This window comes from Anomaloglossus baeobatrachus, chromosome 3 (assembly GCF_048569485.1).
Source record: "Anomaloglossus baeobatrachus isolate aAnoBae1 chromosome 3, aAnoBae1.hap1, whole genome shotgun sequence".
Taxonomy (NCBI): domain Eukaryota; kingdom Metazoa; phylum Chordata; class Amphibia; order Anura; family Aromobatidae; genus Anomaloglossus; species Anomaloglossus baeobatrachus.
In genome coordinates this window covers 475,044,803-475,063,794 of record NC_134355.1, presented here as the reverse complement: position 1 = coordinate 475,063,794, position 18,992 = coordinate 475,044,803, and the positions used below count along the sequence as shown (strand labels likewise).

Genomic DNA, 18,992 nt, shown 5'->3' with positions numbered 1-18,992 from the left:
CTGGTGCCCGCTCCACCTGTGGGGAGCAGAAACACCTTAGCTGCTAGTACCATCAGCCCTGGAGGACAGTGACAGCAGCCGGGGCTGTTCCCTGGCCACATACTGCAGGTGGCATCACGAAATGAACCTCCACCATCATTCATCACCACCCCCTCCTTTATTGTACACCTTGGGGCCACAAAACTGGGCAAAAGGGCCACCCTGTGACATCCCCAGACCCGACATCACCAGGCCCGGTGGCGAGTAAAGTTAACCCCTTGCCCTGTGAGTGCTACACATATAATTCTTTTTAGTGGACTTCTAGGCTGGCACATAAATGTAAGGGCTGGGTTCCACTTCCGTTTTGCACAGACGAGTGGAATCTGATAAAACATCGGATTGCTCTGACACTAGTGTAAAACTATGGGGCGGTGTCCATTTGCGATTGATTTCTCATACTATATCAACATGAAAATGAATTGCAGCATGCTGCGTTTGGCAGCAAGTCTCAGCTCACATGCCTATGGGAGCATGTGAGACATCGCACTGCACTCACATGTCATCCGACTGCAGTGCAATGTATGCAGAGACAGGCAGTGGAAGAGAGGGAGAAATATCTCCCTCCCTCTTCTCCGCAGCTATGACCTGATTGCATGACCCTCGGCTGATGCTCACAGATGAGGGTCATTAGCATATTACTTTCGAAGCTCTCGCATCGGAAGTTATGCGCAACTGGAACCGTACCCTATGGGCTCGGTTCCATTTGCGATTTTCACGAACGAGTGCAATCTGATAAAACATCAGATTGCACCACAGGCAGTGTCCATCTGCTATTTTTTCCTCAACTCTAATCATGCTCAGAATAAAATCGCAGCATGCTGCATATGGCTGCGTAGATCGCACTAGACTTGCTAATGCAAGCCTATGGGTGCGAGAAAAATATCGCATGGCATTAAATACACATGTCTTATGGATAGCATACACATGTCACACGGCTGGCATACGCATGTCACGTGGATGCTAGGCGACAAAAACCTGCACACTCGCATAGAACTCACATAACACTTGCATGACACTCACATGATACGCGCATGTCATACAGATGCTAGGCAAGAAAAAAATGTGCACTTTTATGACATATGCAAGACCATACGCATGACACTCATACCACTTTTTGGGACGAGTATCAGGCCTCGGCTCCACCTGCGTTTTTCACGGATGAGTGCAATAAGATAAAACATATCGACATGAGAAATGAATCATCAAATGCTAAGTTTGGCAGCGAGTCTTGGCTCAAACAAGTTTATGAGTGCGTGTGAAACATCGTACTGCACTCGCATGTCATCTGACCACAGTGCGATGTATGCAGAGATAGGCCGCAGAGGAGAGGGAGAAAGTGTTCCCTCCATCTTCCCCACGGCTGTCATTCGATCGGATCACAGTCACATGACCCTCGGCTCCCACTCGCATCAGAGGGTCATTAGCATATGCGCAAGTGGAACCAAGGCCTCAGAGGGATTATTTGTACGCAGGTGGAACAAAGGCCTAAGGGTGGAGTCACATCTACATATAAAATATAGCTCCATTTTTGCTCCTGAAGTGTCTTGGAGTGAGATGCTAGTCAGATGCAAGTGTCATTCAGTATGTCATGGGAGTACTTTTTTCCCCTTCGCCTTGTCTCTTGTCTTGTCTTGTATGTGGTTAGTATGCGATCAGTATGCAGTCAGTATGCAATCAGTATGCAGTCTGTGTGACATGCGTTTTTAGCTTGGAGTTTTACATACTGTCAAAAGCTAGATGGATACTGTATATAGGTAATAGAGAGATATATAAATGTGAAACACATATGTAATGTCCCAATTCCCTGCATTTTGCAAGCTTGCACCCTTTAGTGCCTTTCATGTGGAACTAAAGGGTGTTTAACCTTGTTTTTAGCCCAAAATTCATTATTTTCCCCCAAAAAAATGATGAGGAGTCCCCCTTATTTTTGGTAGCCAGCTAAGGTAAAGCAGACAGCGGCAGCCTGCAGACAACAGCTGGCAGCTTCACCTTGGCTGGCAATCCAAAACATAGGGCACCCCACTCTATTTTAAATTATTTAAAATTAAAAAAAAAATCATAAAAATGTGGGGTCCCCCCAAATGGAATCACCAGCCAAGGTAAAGTAGTCTGGTCTGGTGGTCTGGTATTCTCAGACTGGGGAGGTCTATGGTTTTTTGACCCTCACCAGTGTAAAAATAGTAGGCCACAGCTGACCCAGAAGTGGCGCATCCATTAGTTGCACCAATCCTGACACTTCATATCAGCTCTTCCGATTGTCCTGGTGTGGTGGTAAACAGGGTAATAAATGGGGTTTCCAAATGCAAACCTTAAAAACATCAAAAGATTAAAATATTAAAGAAATAAAGACAAAAGACACCCTCTTTCACCAATTTATTTCCCATGCAAATCCCTAATCCGGGGTCTGGCATAATCCAATAAAGGGGTCCCATGACAATCCATGCTAACTGTCCCAGTCAATGAAAAAAAAATGCTCCCCATTGGCTGGGAGACCAGTGTCTGCAGTCACACACTGCTGTGAGAAGCATTGCAGTGACCTGAGATAACCTGATGAGGTCAGCCCAGATCACCGCAGGGGCTCACACAGCACTGTGTGAGCAGCTGTGGGCGTGTTGAGCGCTGACTTCATGAGGTTAGCTCAGTTCATTACCTGAGGCTATGTACTCCGTTTAGCTCGTGACATCCCCGCTCATCAGTGAGTTCCATGACTACAGCATTCGCAAGCCAAATATCCCCAGAGGCCGCAATGGCACCACTCGTCACAGCCGGGGGGCACCCGCTAGTCTTGATGTGAGTTTGCGGCGTTCATGGAACTCAGTGATGAGTCCTGACATCACGAGTTCAACAGAGTTCATCACCACAGGTAATAAAATGAGTTAGCCTCACAACTTCAGTGCTCGTCATGCTCGCAACTGCTCACACACTACTGTGTGAGCACCTGCAGTGACCTAGACTGACTTATCAGGTTATCTCAGGTCACTGCTCTGCTTCTCACAGCAGGGTGTGAGTGCACCCATTGACTTGTATTGCTGAGGTACGGAGCCACTCATAGTATGCTGCGATATGCCCCGCATGCAAGAGAATACAAGAAATAAAAGTAGCAGATGTGATTGGCTCTATTGGTTAACATTGGTGCGAGTGCAATGCGATTTTTTTTTTCACATTGTACTCACAGATTTTATACGCAGATGTGACTGCACCCTAAGATGCAGTCCATATAATGGACTTTGCTATTCCAAGGTGCTTCCTATTGAATCCATTCTCTCCTCTGTGTGCATACTTAGACAAAAGTGGTGCACTCCTGAAATCTGAGCTGTGCCAAATTCAGGGGTCTATTGAGTAATCGGAGGTGATCTCAGGGCTCGGACTCCCACTGATAAGAAGGCAATTAAAGTACCTGTTAAATGAGGAAAAAAAGGAAGAAAGTTCAATTACTTTTCAATCATATAGTAAATGATACAATACAGTTTTAAGACATACTAGAATATTATACACTACCGTTCAAACGTTTGGGGTCACCCAGACAATTTTGTCTTTTCCATGGTGTCAGGCACTCTTCCAGCATCTTTTCAGTAGTTCTGCATCTCACAAATGTTCTTCTGTGTGATCCAAACACCTCAAACTTCGATTTGTCTGTCCATAACACTTTTTTTTCCAATCTTCATCTGTTTAATGTCTATGTTCTTTTGCCCAAATTAATCTTTTCCTTTCATTAGCCAGTCTCAGATATGGTTTTTTCTTTGCCACTCTGCCCTGAAGGCCAGCATCCCGGAGTCGCCACATCACTGTACATGTTGACACTGGCGTTTTGCAGGTACTATTTAATGAAGCTGCCAGTGTGGTGTCGAATTCTCAAACTAGAGAGTCTAAGGTACTTGTCTTGTTGCTCAGTTTTGCAGCGGGGCCTCCCACTTCTCTTTATACTCTGCTTAGAGCCTGTTTGGGCTCTCCTCTGAAGGGAGTAGTAGTACACACCATTGTACTACACCATTGTACCACAAATCTTCAGTTTCCTGGCAATTTCTCGCATGGAATATCCTTCATTTCTAAGAGCAAGAATAGACTGTCGAGTTTCACATGAAAGTTCTCTTTTTCTGGCCATTTTTAGAGTTTAATGGCACCAACAAATGGCTCCAGGTTCTCAACTAGCTCAAGTAGGTCAGTTTTATAGCTTCTCTAATCAGCAAAACTGTTTTCAGCTGTGCTAATGTGGCGCCCCCTGAGGCTTTGATCACCACAGGGAACTGCACCTCATTTAAGGTGCAGTGCTCAACCCGGATTCAGAGGAGGTCAGTATTGGTTTCAACACTTACACAACTCAACTACACAACCAGGGTGCCCCATCCAATGGGGACCGGGCTAGGGTAGGGTCTTAAGGAAGTCTCCAAACATAGGGAGCAGAAACCAATGGGAGTTAGAAGCCAACACAACAGTTAGGGAGTTCTCCAGCAGGAGAGGAAAGGAGCAGACGGACTCACTGATAGCTCTGGTAGGACACAGGAGTTCATACAGTTGCTGAGGGGAGAGCTTCATTGCTCCATCGGGACTGGCACCACACAGGTTGCAGGACCCTAGGGAAGATCATTCTTCAAGCTGATTTTCCAGAATCTGCCGGGATGGGGAGATTGCACATCTCTCTGGCCAACACAGTGCCTGATGCACAGTGCCATGTAGGATCCGGGGCCTTGATCTGCATCAGGCTCCATTGAGGAACCACGGCACCTGCAAACGGGACGGGAGTTTCACTCCACATGGACTGGGGTCCCCAAGAAGCTTTAAGCCACGGGGATAAATCCTATATGGCGCTAGGTTGAAAGTGCCACCGATCACTACACTAGACTGACCTCTGAAGGAATTCAGATTCGACGGGGCCCATCACATTGAGTGACTGGTACTACCTGGGAGTGCGGCATAACAGGGAGTAAAACAACCTGGAACCGAAGCAGCCGACTCGGACTCTTATTATCCCCGGCGCCGGTGCCCCGTGCTCCAGCGCCAATGGTCCCCGTCACCACTACAGCCCTCATTATCCACCCCGGTTCCCGCTCCACCCTGGGGAGTGAGACCATCTTTGCTGCTATTACCATCTGCCCCGCAGGACAGCGACACCAGCGATGGCTAATTTCCTGGCCACATACCACAGGTGGCGTCACCACAGCCCCCATCATCACCTCCTATCTTCCTCCCTTTTATTGTGGACACCTCGCACAAAATCAGGCAGGCTACCCGTGACATCCCCAAAACTGATATCACCGGCCTGGCGACGAGTAAGGTTAACCCCCTGCACCCCTGGGTTCCACAATTTGGCGTCACGAACAGAATAACGTCCCCAGGCAAAACCCGGGTACTGTGCACCTTATGGACTGAATGCTCAAAGAACTGTTTAATTGAAAAGTTTGCAACCAGTGAACATTAATGAACAGCAAGGGGTCAAAGAATGCCCGCCCTTCGTGGGTCGGCAGGGAGAGTGGCATGAACGTAAAGGCCCGCGCCCTCCCATGCAAGAAAAGGAGAGAAATGAAACTAACCTGAGGAGAGTAGCACGAAGGTGGTGCCTGCCCCCTTCGATGCAAGGAGAAGACAAAACGAAACTAATGTAAGGGAGTCGGCATGTTGGAGCTCAAGGAGTACAGACGTACCGAGACTACCTGAGGCGCAGGGTGTCAGCAATGGCAAACCCTGGCCGTCATGGGGCAACACCGGTGTGCCCTCTCTTCTGCAGTGCTCGGGACATGAAGGCAGAGGTGGACCGTGCGGAGTTAACATGTTTTGCAACATTAATGTGCTGTGCTCCCATAAAGGGAAGAATGTTTGCCTGTTATATTGCATATTGAAAAATTACGGTGTACTAACTTTGCTTGGTTGCAGCCTGGGAGTGCTGTCATTTCCTGTGGGGGAATGTGGCACCCTTGAGGCTTCAGTCGCCACAAGGTATTGCACCTCACTTAAGGTGCAGTGTTTAACCTGGATTCAGAGGGGGTCGGTACCGACTTCACCACTTACACAACTCAACTACACAACCAGGGTGCCCTCCCCAATGGGGACCGGGCTAGGGTAGGGTCTTAAGGCAGTCTCCAAACATGGGGGGCAGCCACCCACTAGTGATAGGAACCCTGGGGAGAAACAGCCACCAGAGGGAGCTAGGAGCCAACACAACAGTTAGGGAGTTCTCCAGCAGGAGAGGAAAGGAGCAGATGGACCCACCGGTGGCTCTGGTGAGACACACTAATTCATACGGTTGCCAAGGGGAGAGCTTCATTGCTTCCTCGGCACCAGCGTCACACAGGTTGCAGAACCCTAGGGAAGATCATTCTTCAAGCTGGTTTTCCAGAATCTGCCGGGACGGGGAGATTGCATGTCTCCCTGGCCAATACAGTGACTGAAGCACAGTGCCATATAGGATCCGGGGTCTTGATCTGCATTAGGCCCCATTGCGGAACTGCGGCACCTGCAAACAGGACGGGAGTTTCATGCCACACGGATTGGGGTCCCCAAGAAGCTTTAAGCCACGAGGATACATCTTACATGGCGCTAGGGAGAAGGGCCCATCGACCACTACACTGGACTGACCTCTGAAGGTACCGGTACTACCTGGGCGCACGGCATAACAGTGAGTAAAAGAACCTGGAGCTGCAGCAGCCGACTCGGACTCTTATTATCAGCTTCCGGTTCCGCGGCACCAGTGACCCCCACCACCACTACAGCCCTCATCATCCTTCCCGGGGCCTGCTCCAGCTGTGGGAAGCGTGACCATCTTTGCTGCTATTACCATCTGCCCCGGGGACAGCGACAGCATCAGCGGCTAATTCCCTGGCCACATACCGCAGGTGGCATCACGATAACCCCTATCATCACCTCCTATCTCCCCCTTTTATTGTGGACACCTCAGGGCACGAAACCGGGCAGGCCACCCGTGACATCCCAGGAACCAACATCACTGCCTCAGCGATGAGTAAGGTTAACACCTTGCCCCCCTGGGTTCCACAATAACATACTTACACAAGGGTTTTCAAAACATCCATTAGCCTTATAACACAGTTAGCAAATGTGACGCCCTGGGCAAGCCAGGGGTCACAGGTAATGACATCACCACACCCTACACCCCGGTTAGGCACATCAAAGCTAGACCAGAAATCCTTGTTGCCTTCCCCAGGGGCTGATGTCCACACCAGGGGGTGGAGCCAGGCGGTTGGTCTCCACCCTCCAAGGAGTTCACAGTCCTGGAGGAGGGAGAACACAGGCAGTTAGAGTGAAGCTAGGGAAGTGAGAGGAGTTGAGTGGTAGAGGAGCAAGTGTGAGGAGAAAAGTGACGGCAACAGAGCCTGAAGTTAGTCCGGGTGTGTGGCCCGGACGAAGACAGCAAGGTTAGCAGACGGCGGTGACCATCTGCAGGAGTGGCCTATCGGAGGTGCCGTGAGGACCGTGGATGGGTGGTGACCCGGCGGTACCGGACCGGTACACAAGGAGAAGCCAACACCATTGGCAGGGGCCTTTCGGATCCCGGCAAGGCTAGGAGTCACCGTAAATTTGCCAAATCCGTCAGTGAAGGGGACCTCCGGGTTTCCAAACAACTAAGTCCCGATTGAAGGCAACTGTCCAACCGTATGAGAGAGACACCGCCACCGCCAAGGCACCAGTTTCTCAGGGCCAGCGCCTGCGGGCAAAGAGGGGCTCCTCCGGCCCATATCCAAGTCGGGGAGCGGGTTACCGGTGGGAACCCATCGCTACCAACATTACACAAGGTGCAGGGAAAGAGACAGTCACCGTTAACTACCGGGGAAAAGCAACAGCAGCCGTCCGTGGGAACCGTCTTTCCAGCCGTGTGTTTTACCGAGAACTGTGTCACCGTCTCAGGCTGAGTGAGTACCATCGTGCCGTGAGGCACAGCGCTGCCCCGCGACCCTGCACCTCACCAGGCCCCGCACCCGGCCTGCCATCCCTCATCCTCCACCCCATCACTGGGCCCCGGGACAATCAACCCCTACCCACGGAGGGGGAGAACTAACAACTCCGCTGCTCCCTGTCACCGCTCCCGGGATCCCCATACAGAGCAGCGGTGGTGTTACCAAAAATCACCACAACCGGGGGTGGCGTCACGGACAATAAATCCCCAAAACCAAACCCCTTTTCACTCACGGGCGAGGAGCGCCGCTCGAGTCCCCGGGATCTGGCCCATCGCTCGAGCCACCGAGCAGCAGCGGCCACAGCAGCAGCCGGACACGAGCAGTGGGAGAGCGCAGCGTCCCCTCCTCCGCCCGCGACACAAACACAATGTACAACTACAACACTGGAGTGGTGGTTGAGTGAAATGGGCCTCTATACACCTATGTAGATATTGCATTAAAAACCAGACGTTTGCAGCTAGAATAGTCATTTACTACATTAACAATCTATAGAGTGTATTTCAATTTAATTTCTTAGCTTCATTGAAAAAAAATGTGCTTTTCTTTAAAAAATAAGGAAATATCTTAGTGACCCTAAAGTTTTGAACAGTAGTGTACGTGGGAATCAGGAGATTTTCTTTATTCTCTATGTGTGGAATCCTAAAGAGATGAAATGAGAAGTTTGGCTCCAGCAAGTTGTGTTCATATAGTTTTTCCTTGGAAAGATTTCTCAAACGTACAGTATGTAATAGGAAATTTTTGAGCCGCTGCATCCTAGAGTGCTTTAAAACATTACAGTGCCACAAGATATTGTTCATGATGGTAGGTAATTGTTTTAGTAATTACCTTATGTCAATAATGTTATAACAACCAAACAGCTGTTTAAAATCCCTTTGGCCTGATTCATCAAGACTTTTATGCCAATATTCTCATAAAAAGCTTTAAAATGATGCATATTTTTGGTACAACTGAAGGCTGCACCAAAATTATGGAGCTTTTGCCATTTTCATGCCATTTTCTCATATCCAGCTCCAATGAAGTGGGCAGAGTCGAGTTGTGGTGGTGACCACTGCTTGTCAAATTCATGAGGAATGGCTGCATTCACTATGCCACAATTCTTACTCCAGAATGGACTGGAGTAAGATTTGTGGAAAAGCACACACTGAGGTGAATGCCACCCATCCATCATTAATAGGCGTATGCCTATTTTCTGAATGAGTATATTACTCCAGCTCATCTCCTCAAAAAGACTGGTGTGTCTTGATGAATCGGGCCCTACCAGTGTAACATTAGGGAGTTCAGTCGTTGCTAGAGATCATTTTTAAGCAATTGTTGATCTCAATGATTATTATAAATTATTTCATCTGTTTCATGCTCCACACTCTTGATATGTTTTTCATAGTCCATAGATGTCACTGTTGTACTTGATGTATGGCACATACATGGAATTAGTCACTGACAAAACCTTTCTAGAAAAATAAAATAAAATGTTTTGTCTTGTTTTGTCAGACAAATAATTCCAAGGTAGTGTGATTAAATATCTTTTTACATATTTTCCACTTAATAAGATATTCATTGCCTGAGGCATGAAAAGCCTGTGTCAATATAGGAATATGTTAAAAAAAATAGGTCTATATAAAAAAATATTCATAAGTCCATTTCCAATTCTTTGTAAAGAAAAAAAAACGTCCACATTATATTGTCCACCGTGAACCTGTCCTATCGGAACGCTCAGGGTCTGATATATCACCCTCTTTCTAAATCAGAAGGCAATCGATAGGGCCGCATAATATTTCTTTTATAATATATATACAGCCTAATGGCTTGACATAGCAGACTGACTTATTCCACTATTTGTATGGCTATTGATCTATGATGGTCTGAGAACAGATTCGGGAGGAGGATTACATTTTTGTTGATTAATTAAAGGCAACAAACTTTAATCCGGCTTTAAATGACAAAAAAACTTGTAAAGCATAATTAATTTTGGGTCATGTTAGTCTAATTGTGCACAGCATAGGAAGGAAATCGAAGGTTTTATATTCCCTTCTTAATTAAAGTTTTTCACTCGGTAAGTGGAAAGTCCCAGAGGTACACCGTACACAGGAGGGGAAGTGAGGGGCAGAGCCATCGCCTTTAGTTTTTTGATCATTCCATGCCCTTATAGCTGAGCAATTTCATGCATTTTTCTGTATTCATTTCTCAAATCTCTTCGTACCATAGAGATGATTTTACTGAACTGAAAAATATTTTCCCACCCACTTTTAAAGAGATCATTCCATGTGGACTGCTAGATTAGGCATATCACAGTATTTCTCACAGGCTACTGCAATATTTATTAAAAACAGAAGCAGCGTGTCAATCCGAGGCGTATAGATCCCAACATACACATGATACTACCTTAACTGAGCTTCTGGGAACTAATTTTAACCATTGCTTTCCGACATGCAATGTATCCTCCTTGTTTTCCTAAACTATTTCAGACATTTTGGGCACTGAGCATAAAGCCATGACTTAGCACTGGTTGTTATGACCTTAATAGTCCCCCCCAAAAAGGCTTGATCTAATGAACACAACAGTATCACCGCTGGGGGGAAGTTTGGAGGATTATGCTGGATCTATGGTGAATACCTGGCTTGAGTCATTGAATAGGATGTGACATCTTAACACAGGTAAGAATTGCATGAAAGCACAAAAGAGTCTGTTGCTTAATATATTGCATCTGAGGAGCTACTGCCAGCGGAGGAAAGCATGTGCAAGCAAACTGGCAGGCAATAATGGGAAAGGAAAGATGTCTGCTTACATTGCCATAAAATAATACTGTTAGTAACGTGCTCTGTTGGGAAGAGACATTTCTTGAGGAGAAGCAGGCAGCTGGGAGCGCACGTAGACATCCTTTATTTTTATGAACAGAGGTCGTAAAGACTTGGCTCTTTCATTCTGTGCCAGCTGAGTTGTTGGAAGGGAAGATGGGTGTGTTGTGGGAAGTGAGATCCCTGAAAAACAGAGACTGACAGCTTGAAACCTGTAGATATCGAATTGTTGGCATGCATACACATTGTGATGGCTGGATTCATGCAAGGGGTGTGTAAGTGGCGGTCTCGTCTTTGAAAATACTACATTGTGCCATCAACTGTGCTTGGTGAATGAAACAAATTATGTTTGCATATCTACCGGATGATGATTAATTAAAAAAAAATGTTGACATGTTTTAACCTCTGTGGATGTATGATATTGATAAAAGGTGCATAATATGGCTTTGTAGTTGATGGAGGGCGATTACACTAGGCGTTTGTTCACTATGGTCACGGAAGAGTTAAGCAGCGACAGAATACAAAATGTCACTGAAGCGAGTTAAATATTCACATTGTAAACAAAAGGCTATTCGGCATGAGTAATTTCTCTGTGTCCTTCTGTTTTCATTTCAGTTTTGCTGTAGGCAAATAATCATCATGAAATGGAATATGCAGAATAGAAGTTAATTGAACACTCTATAATATTCCTCATAGACACCTAAGTGATCTATTAGCGTACACGATCATTATTAGAAGAAACCAATTAAGAGGTTCCATTAATGACCTATAAAATGAAGGCCAACAAGTGATTTTAAGCTTCGTTATTAAGTGCTTAGGAGCATTATAAGCGTTCAGAGAAATCATAATGTACACCAAGAATAAGCTGGTCCCTGTAATACGAGTCTGGAGGTGTTTAACTTGGCCATTAGTTTTAAGCAGGGTTGTGATTTCTCCTTAAGACACTTACTTTCAGTTACAAGTGTTTAATAAATTTGATTTTAATTTGCCGAACATTTGTTCTTTCGCACTTGAGAAATTATTTAGTATGTATAGAAATATTAATAAGTAAGGAAGGAATAATTGGTACTATTACTCAGTGGGCTGCACATTAACATCTTGGAGTTTCTTATAATAGGTCTTGTTAACATGTGTTAAATAAGCAGTTGCTAAAAGTAGACCTCTCAGCATTGGTGGTCTTGCTATTGTTAAGATCAACAGGAGAATGTGCCGGGTGGGTGTGCCGCATGAGGTGAATTGGGTTTACACTGTGCTGCAGAACAAGCCAAAGTTTACACATGTCCAAAAGAATTACTAGATTATATTCTTCATCCAGGAAATATCCTGTAATGTGTCCTTTTCATCAAGTGTTTTCGTACAAATGTAGTTATTCTATTTTCAATGAGAGTGTCAAAATATGCTATAGTTCAGATACTTTGACGAAAGGTTCACTTAATAACAAAGCCTAATTTTTCCAAATCTGACACGTCACTATTGGTGTGATGCTAGTAACTACTTATGGATAGCATAGATGGAAGGATCATCAGGCAAGCTGGGGTCACAAAACAGGAGGGCACGACAGGACACAGTTAGTAAACAGAAACGCTGTCCAGTTATAGGCCAAGGCTCAGAATTCCAGGAGAGTACATATTAGATTCAGGGAGAAGACAGAGACGTGGTCAGGTAATGGTCTGAGTTCAGAAGCCAGGAGATAACGACAAGAACAAAGAGTGGGTAGAGAGGAGTCAATGAACAGTCTGGGTTCAAGAAACTTAGATCAGAACACAAAGACAAAACAAGCCAAGAGCACAACTGTAGAACAAGAGAGTACAACTGGCAGGGTTCTGGAAAAGCGTGCTGTATCGCCTGCCTGAATCCACAGACTCAGATGGGCTGTAAAGAGGAGGCTAGAGGGAAGCCACTCACCAAGCAGGACCCCCAGAACCCTGAAACCCTTTAACCCCTATACAGGGATTTGGAATTACACAGGGCCCTGGAGATCACTACCTGTGGAAGGCTGCAGTACGATGAGAGTAGTAGTCAGGCAGGGTCAAACCAGGAATTGCGGAACAGGGACAGAATCGGCAGGCAATGACGTAGTCAGCAAATGTAGCAGAGGTCAAATCCGGATCGGGTAGCGAGGTACAAAAAGAGTAGGCAGGAGGGTAGTCAGAAAACACGCAGAAGTCAACACACAGGAATCGCCAACAGAATAGGACGTAACAGGAGCCAGGAAAATCAGAACTATCTCTGGCAGTGGTCATGTGACAGGAGGGGAAATAAGAAGGGTGTGGTGTCTTCCCATTGGCTGTAGCTGAACGCTGGCAACTTCAGCTGGAAGACACATGCCATCCACAGTCAGCCAGCGGTACTGCAGATCCCAAGCTAACCCAGCCTAGTGGATGATCGGAGCCTGCGCCCACCAGTGCCGCTGGCATCGACTCCTCTCCCATCACCAGCACCATCCATGGCAGGAACACGGCGTCGCCTGGCGATTGGAGCAGAAGTCGCTGGAGGAGACTCCTGCGGTGACGTAACACATGCTCAGTAATGAAACAGAGTAATCACCAGGAAGGTGGAAATCCTGAGTAAATGCATCTCCCAGAACCTGCATGGAATCCTCTGCTGTCAAACAACTTGCTAGCTAATGCTCAAGAAACACAGCAGAGCATCTGCAAATGCAAAATTCTTTGCAAAAAGAAAACATGTCACTGTCGCCTCTGAAGTTCATGAAGGCGCAGCAGAGCATCACCTGTGTGGAAGAACCCCTGCACAGAGGAATCGTGACAATCGGTTAATATCTATGAAATGTTTCAGCATACCTCAGTGATTCTCTGAATGTTTTTTGCATGACACATTGTACTTTATGTTAGTGGTAAACTTTTGTAGATATGTTTTGTGTTCATTTATGAAAATATTGGAAACTTGATGAAAAATTTGAAAAATGTTCAATTTTTAAACTTTGAATGTTCACAACCTCAAACCAAAGAGCAATACAACACAAAAGAGTTATTACATAGCATAGTCCATATGTCAAATTCCTTTCAGCATTATTTTTTTTTTTTTAAATCGTTTTATTTTCTTAGGATGTTAGAAGGGTTAAAGTCTATCAGCAACTTTTAACTTTTTTCAAGAACATTTTTAGGGACCGATTTAATTTTGACTATGAGGGGCCCACATTTTGGAAACTCCCAAAATTGATATCATTTTAAAAACAGCACCCCTCAAATTATTCAAAGCTGTTGTCAAGAAGATTGTTAAGCCTTTATGTGTGTAAATTGGAATGAATGGAATAAAAAGAATACATTTTTTTGTATCACTTTTTGCTAACATCCAAATAGGCAACCATTAATTGGTCTCATGATATTATGAAAACCATAAGGACCACTTAATTTCTATCACAGTGTGACAATGGGGTTAACTGACTAACATGTAGGAGGTTAAATGGCCACGATTGGTGCTAGCACTGATTGTGGCCATTGCAGGATGGTGTCTGCAGTAATATACAGTTGCCATCTGCTTCATTCTGTTCTCTTATATCCCATTTTCATAAAAAGCAAAAATTGGTGATCTTTAGAGGGTTAAATGTTCTTTATGTTCATTTTATGCTGCTTTTCAGAGCCTCCACTAGTGTTTGTTTTGTTTGATTTTTACAATTTATTTTTATGGCAAGAATATAACAGCTTTGATGGAATCTCCTCAGACACAATTGAAGGTAACTGTTGTTTCAAATTTATCTCTAATAAATCATAAAATACAAGGAAAAAAATGAACAAGCTTTGTAATTTGTCTTGTTAGAGAAAAATGCCTTTTTTGCTTTGTACACTAATCAGTCACAGCTTTTAGTGAAAATAGACTTAAAGCTCACTGAAGGATCAGGTTACAGTTCCTTTCCATAGAAGTTTATGGATAAGGGAAGGGGAGGAGGAGGGAACTGCTGAAGTGAGACAGAGATAGTCTTTGCTCTGTTTTTGCATATATTTGTGTTTCTTCAGATATTTTGTTATACCATGCCTGATGAAGGGACCTGAGAAGTCTCGAAAGCTTGATTTGTAACATCATTTATTTTGTTTTAGTTAGCCATTAAAAGGTATCAGAACTACAAGACTATAATTTAATAAATGTGTTTTTCTCACTGAGAGCAATCAATCAGGGACACACTGTTTTATCACAACCCATGGCTGGATTCACAGCTACATTGGCTCATTCTGTGGCAAAACTTTTTATTTTGAAAAGTAACCCAAATCATCAATTACACTTTAATTCAGGGAAGTCCATTAGAATTTGCCTGAACTTAAAGTTTGCTGTTGCGTGGATCCGATGTAAATGGAAGTCATGGTTCTAATGTGAACCCAAACTATAATGTTGTGAGATTTTTATTTTGTTCTGTAACCTGCCTTGTGTGACTTTTAAAAATTGAGGCAGAAGTAAAGGAAGGAGTGAGTTTAGAAATGATGGTTATTACATGTTTATGATAATACTAGAAGATGACCCGATTCTAACATATCGGGTAGTCTAGAATGTGTATGTAGGTTAGCAGATTGAATAATAAAATAATGAATGGGCTGGATGGGTTAGGTTTAATTTAGTATTCTTATAATTGTTTATTGGTTTTAAAATGACAAACAACAGAAGGAACAGTTTTAATAGATGAGTCTAATGTTTAATGATGTCCATGGCTTGTAATGAAAGAAGGCCATGAACAGTGTAAAGTTAAGTAAAAATATTTTTGTACACCACATTTTGTGTGAAGACCTTTTCACTATCTGTAACTTTCCTTGTAAAGGAGTGTCAACAATTTGCACTTTGACGTTGGATCTCATTGTCACTCTTGAAAATGCAACATACAGTTGTCCATGGCCAAAAACTGGTTCAGGTAGATATATGCCAACACAGTGTAGAGTTTGCCCTTTTTGTTTGTTCCTCCCAGGGATCCCAGCAATGCAAGGGTATGTGTCGGCTGGGTTCCTGGAGTGGGCTCCCGGAGGTGCAGCAGTCACCTGGGAGTCGGGGCTCCGTGTGGGTGTGGGGAAAGGTGTTGGGCATCGTCCTATTACGCTGTAGTTCAGGCTGTTCAGTTAGCTGAGCCATTTGTCGCAGGCTCTATAGCGTGGTGTGGTGATGGTTGTCACTGTAATGACATCATTTTGGAGCAAGACAGACAGACAGATTAAGGCAATTATATGCAGCATCCTGGTCTGTGTCCCATCCTAGTATAGTCTCCATCCTTGTATGGCCCCCATCCTATGTGGGCTGATGCTGTGATGTGGCCCAATGCTGGTATGTGCCCCCATCGTGGTGCAGCCACCATCCTGACATGTGCCCATCCTGTGGGGTAATGTGTGCGGGGGTCGGAGTTCAGGGGGGCAGAGCGGGACCATGGCGCTGAGGACATCAGTGCTGGGGACTGCATGGCTGGGGACAGGTGACTATTCGTGTGTGTGTGTGTGTGTGTGTGTATGTGTGTGTCTAGTGTATACATGCGGAGGGCAGATTGTGAGGGGCAGAGCCGAGCGGGGTAATGTGTGCAGGGGGTGGAGCCAAGCGGGGCCATAGCATTGAGGACGTCAGTGCTGGGGACTGCATGGCTGGGGACAGGTGACTATTTGTGTGTGTTCAGTGTATACATGCAAAGGGCGGAGTGTGGGGGGGGGTGGAGCTGGGGGGGTAATGTGTGCGGGAGGTGGAGGCAAGCGGTGGGTATGTGTCGGCTGGGCTGCCGGTATGGGCTTCTGGGGGTGCAGCACTCACCGGGGAGTCAGGGCTCCATGTGGGTGCGGAGAAAAGTGCCGGACGTCGTCCTGTCAGCCCGTAGTTCGGGCTGTTCAGTTAGCTGAGCCGTTGGTCGCAGGTTCTTTAGCACGCGCGGTGTGGCGACGGTTGTCACTGTAATGACGTCATTTTGGAGCAAGACAGACAGACAGACTAAGGCAATTATATATATAGATAGTATAGTATATAGTATAGTATTGCATATGGTATAGTAACCTCATTGGACAGAATAAGTTAAAATTACTTTATTGAGTAGTTGGTCATGGCGGATGACTAGTAGTTTGCATAATTGGCTTTGTTGTTGAACAGTGTTGTACTATATTGATGTATTTAAAATAACACACTTAAAGATTAAAAACAGTTTCTTTATAAGGTAACTGTGCTAGGTATATGAGAGGGAATTTGACCTGAGCTTACAACTACGTATATATTGCTATACTAAATATGAGGCAATTAGGTGATGATAGGACACAACAGTAAGACCAGGTATTCCAGTCTGAACCCGAACTATGTGAAACTATTCCAATGGAGAGTTATTGAAGAAGTGGAGAAATGAAGGAGATGGATCTGAATTGTCAATTAAAATGTATTTCAGACTGTTCTTAACTATTAACAAAAGTTAGTAACAAAAGAACCGAGCACTTACTTATACCTGCATTAAGGTCTATAGAACCTAGGTCGCATGTTATTTGCAACCTGTTACCAAAATTCCAAAAGTGTTAAAGCATTCTCTGTTCTTAAAGCGTAAAATCATTCCATGTGACTGCAGACTTGTGAGTCCTCACAGTAGTGTGAGTATTGTCAGGATTCTCCAGTGGTGGCAGCAGCAGTCATTTGACTGCCACTACGCGATTTGCATACATCCGATCACATTCCGACTAGAAGTATTCAACATCACTCAATTCACTTGTATTAATTGAGGCCATGCATGTCTAGTTGGCATGTGATCACATGGGCCTGTTTTCTTTTGGCATTGAAGAATCCTAACCGCATGCACACTGCGAGCTGTGAGAATCAAAAGGTCTGCAGTCACATAAGGTGACTGCAGACTTGTATCACAAAATCAGCCAACCCCATTATTGATAAATTTAGGAGAATATGGCCTAGCTAGTAAAATTTTGGTAAAAAATGCTTGTGTGTGGGTGACGTCAAAGTGTAGCGTGGTTAGCTATTGGATTGAACACCTTAATGTCAATTCACGTCTGATTTTCTGCATATGTTGTCAGTCTATGCACATAAAAATACATCAAACACTGCTTTTGTCAGTCCTAACCATTCATCGACAATAAGTCATTGAAAAAGAGAAAACATGCAGACAAAAATGAAACAAACTATATAAATTGTCTCTCCAGTGAGGAAGGAGACAAACTCTAGTGCCACCTATTCCAAGTAGCAATCCTAAAAGTCAAAAGTGACTTTTTAAACAAGCCTTTTCATAAAACTTAGGGGGGCTTTACACGCAGCGACATTGCTAGCGATGTCGCTGGTGAAAGCACCTGCCCCCTTCGGTTGTGCGTCACGGGCAAATCGCTGCCCCTGGCGCACAACATCGTTAGGACCGGTCACACAGGACATACCTGCCTAGCGATGTCACTGTGGCCGGCGAACCGCCGCCTTTCTAAAAGGGCGGTTTGTGCGGCGTCACAGCGGTGCCACTAAGCGGCCGCCCAATAGAAGCGGAGGGGCGGAGATGAGCGGGCGTAACATCCCGCCCACCTCCTTCCTTCCTCATTGTGGGCGGCCGCAGGTATGAGGTTGTTCCTTGTTCCTGCGGTGTCACATGTAGCGATGCGTGCAGCCGCAGGAACGACAAACAACCAGCATCCTGCAACAGCAACAATTTTATGAAAATGAACGATGTGTCAACGATCAATGATAAGGTGAGTATTTTTGATCGCTAACACTCGCTCAGAGCTGTTACACACAACGACGTCGCTAACGATGCCGGATGGGCATCACGGAATCCGTGACCCCAGCGATATATCGTTAGATACGTCGGTGCGTGTAACAGGGCCTTTAGGATTTAATGCCAGATCAGAATTCCAATTTGCAAACACAGTGTTTCGGGGTGATTGCCCCTCGTCCGAGCAAAGTGTGGGTATCTGATCTGGCTAGAGTTTGTCTCCTTCCTCACTGAAGGGACAATTTGAATAATTCTCAGAGGGCCATTGCAGCTATAAGTCCCCTTACTGAGAGCCAGACTGGTTTGTCAGGTCTCCATAAGGATAATAGTCTTCCCTGTTGTCAAACTATATAAAAATTCATCCATTTTTCTTTGTTTTTATATTGCTTATTTGAATACAGTTTTAAACACAAAATCAAGGAGGGAATCACTAACACTTACTTGCCATTAGCTATCTGGCTCAGGATCAACCCTGCAACTTTTTTTATTCTGTGATTAAGACAAAAACGACAAGGACAGTTAATATGTGACAGTCACTGAATTGCATATGTAAGAATTTCCTCTGTAAATTTCCCATCTCTATCCCTTTATCTCAGTTTCATA

General features: G+C 45.1%; 1 protein-coding gene across 1 annotated transcript in view; it reads left to right on the top strand.

Annotated features, from left to right (window-relative positions):
• Nucleotides 1-10,415: 10,415 nt before the first annotated feature.
• Nucleotides 10,416-18,992, top strand: part of KCNMB2 (potassium calcium-activated channel subfamily M regulatory beta subunit 2) — a 1,063,037-nt gene continuing 1,054,460 nt past the window's right edge. Inside the window, exon 1 of the mRNA XM_075340610.1 lies at nucleotides 10,416-10,594. The gene's annotated coding sequence lies outside the window, so the exon portion shown is untranslated. The remainder of the gene's footprint in view (nucleotides 10,595-18,992) is intronic.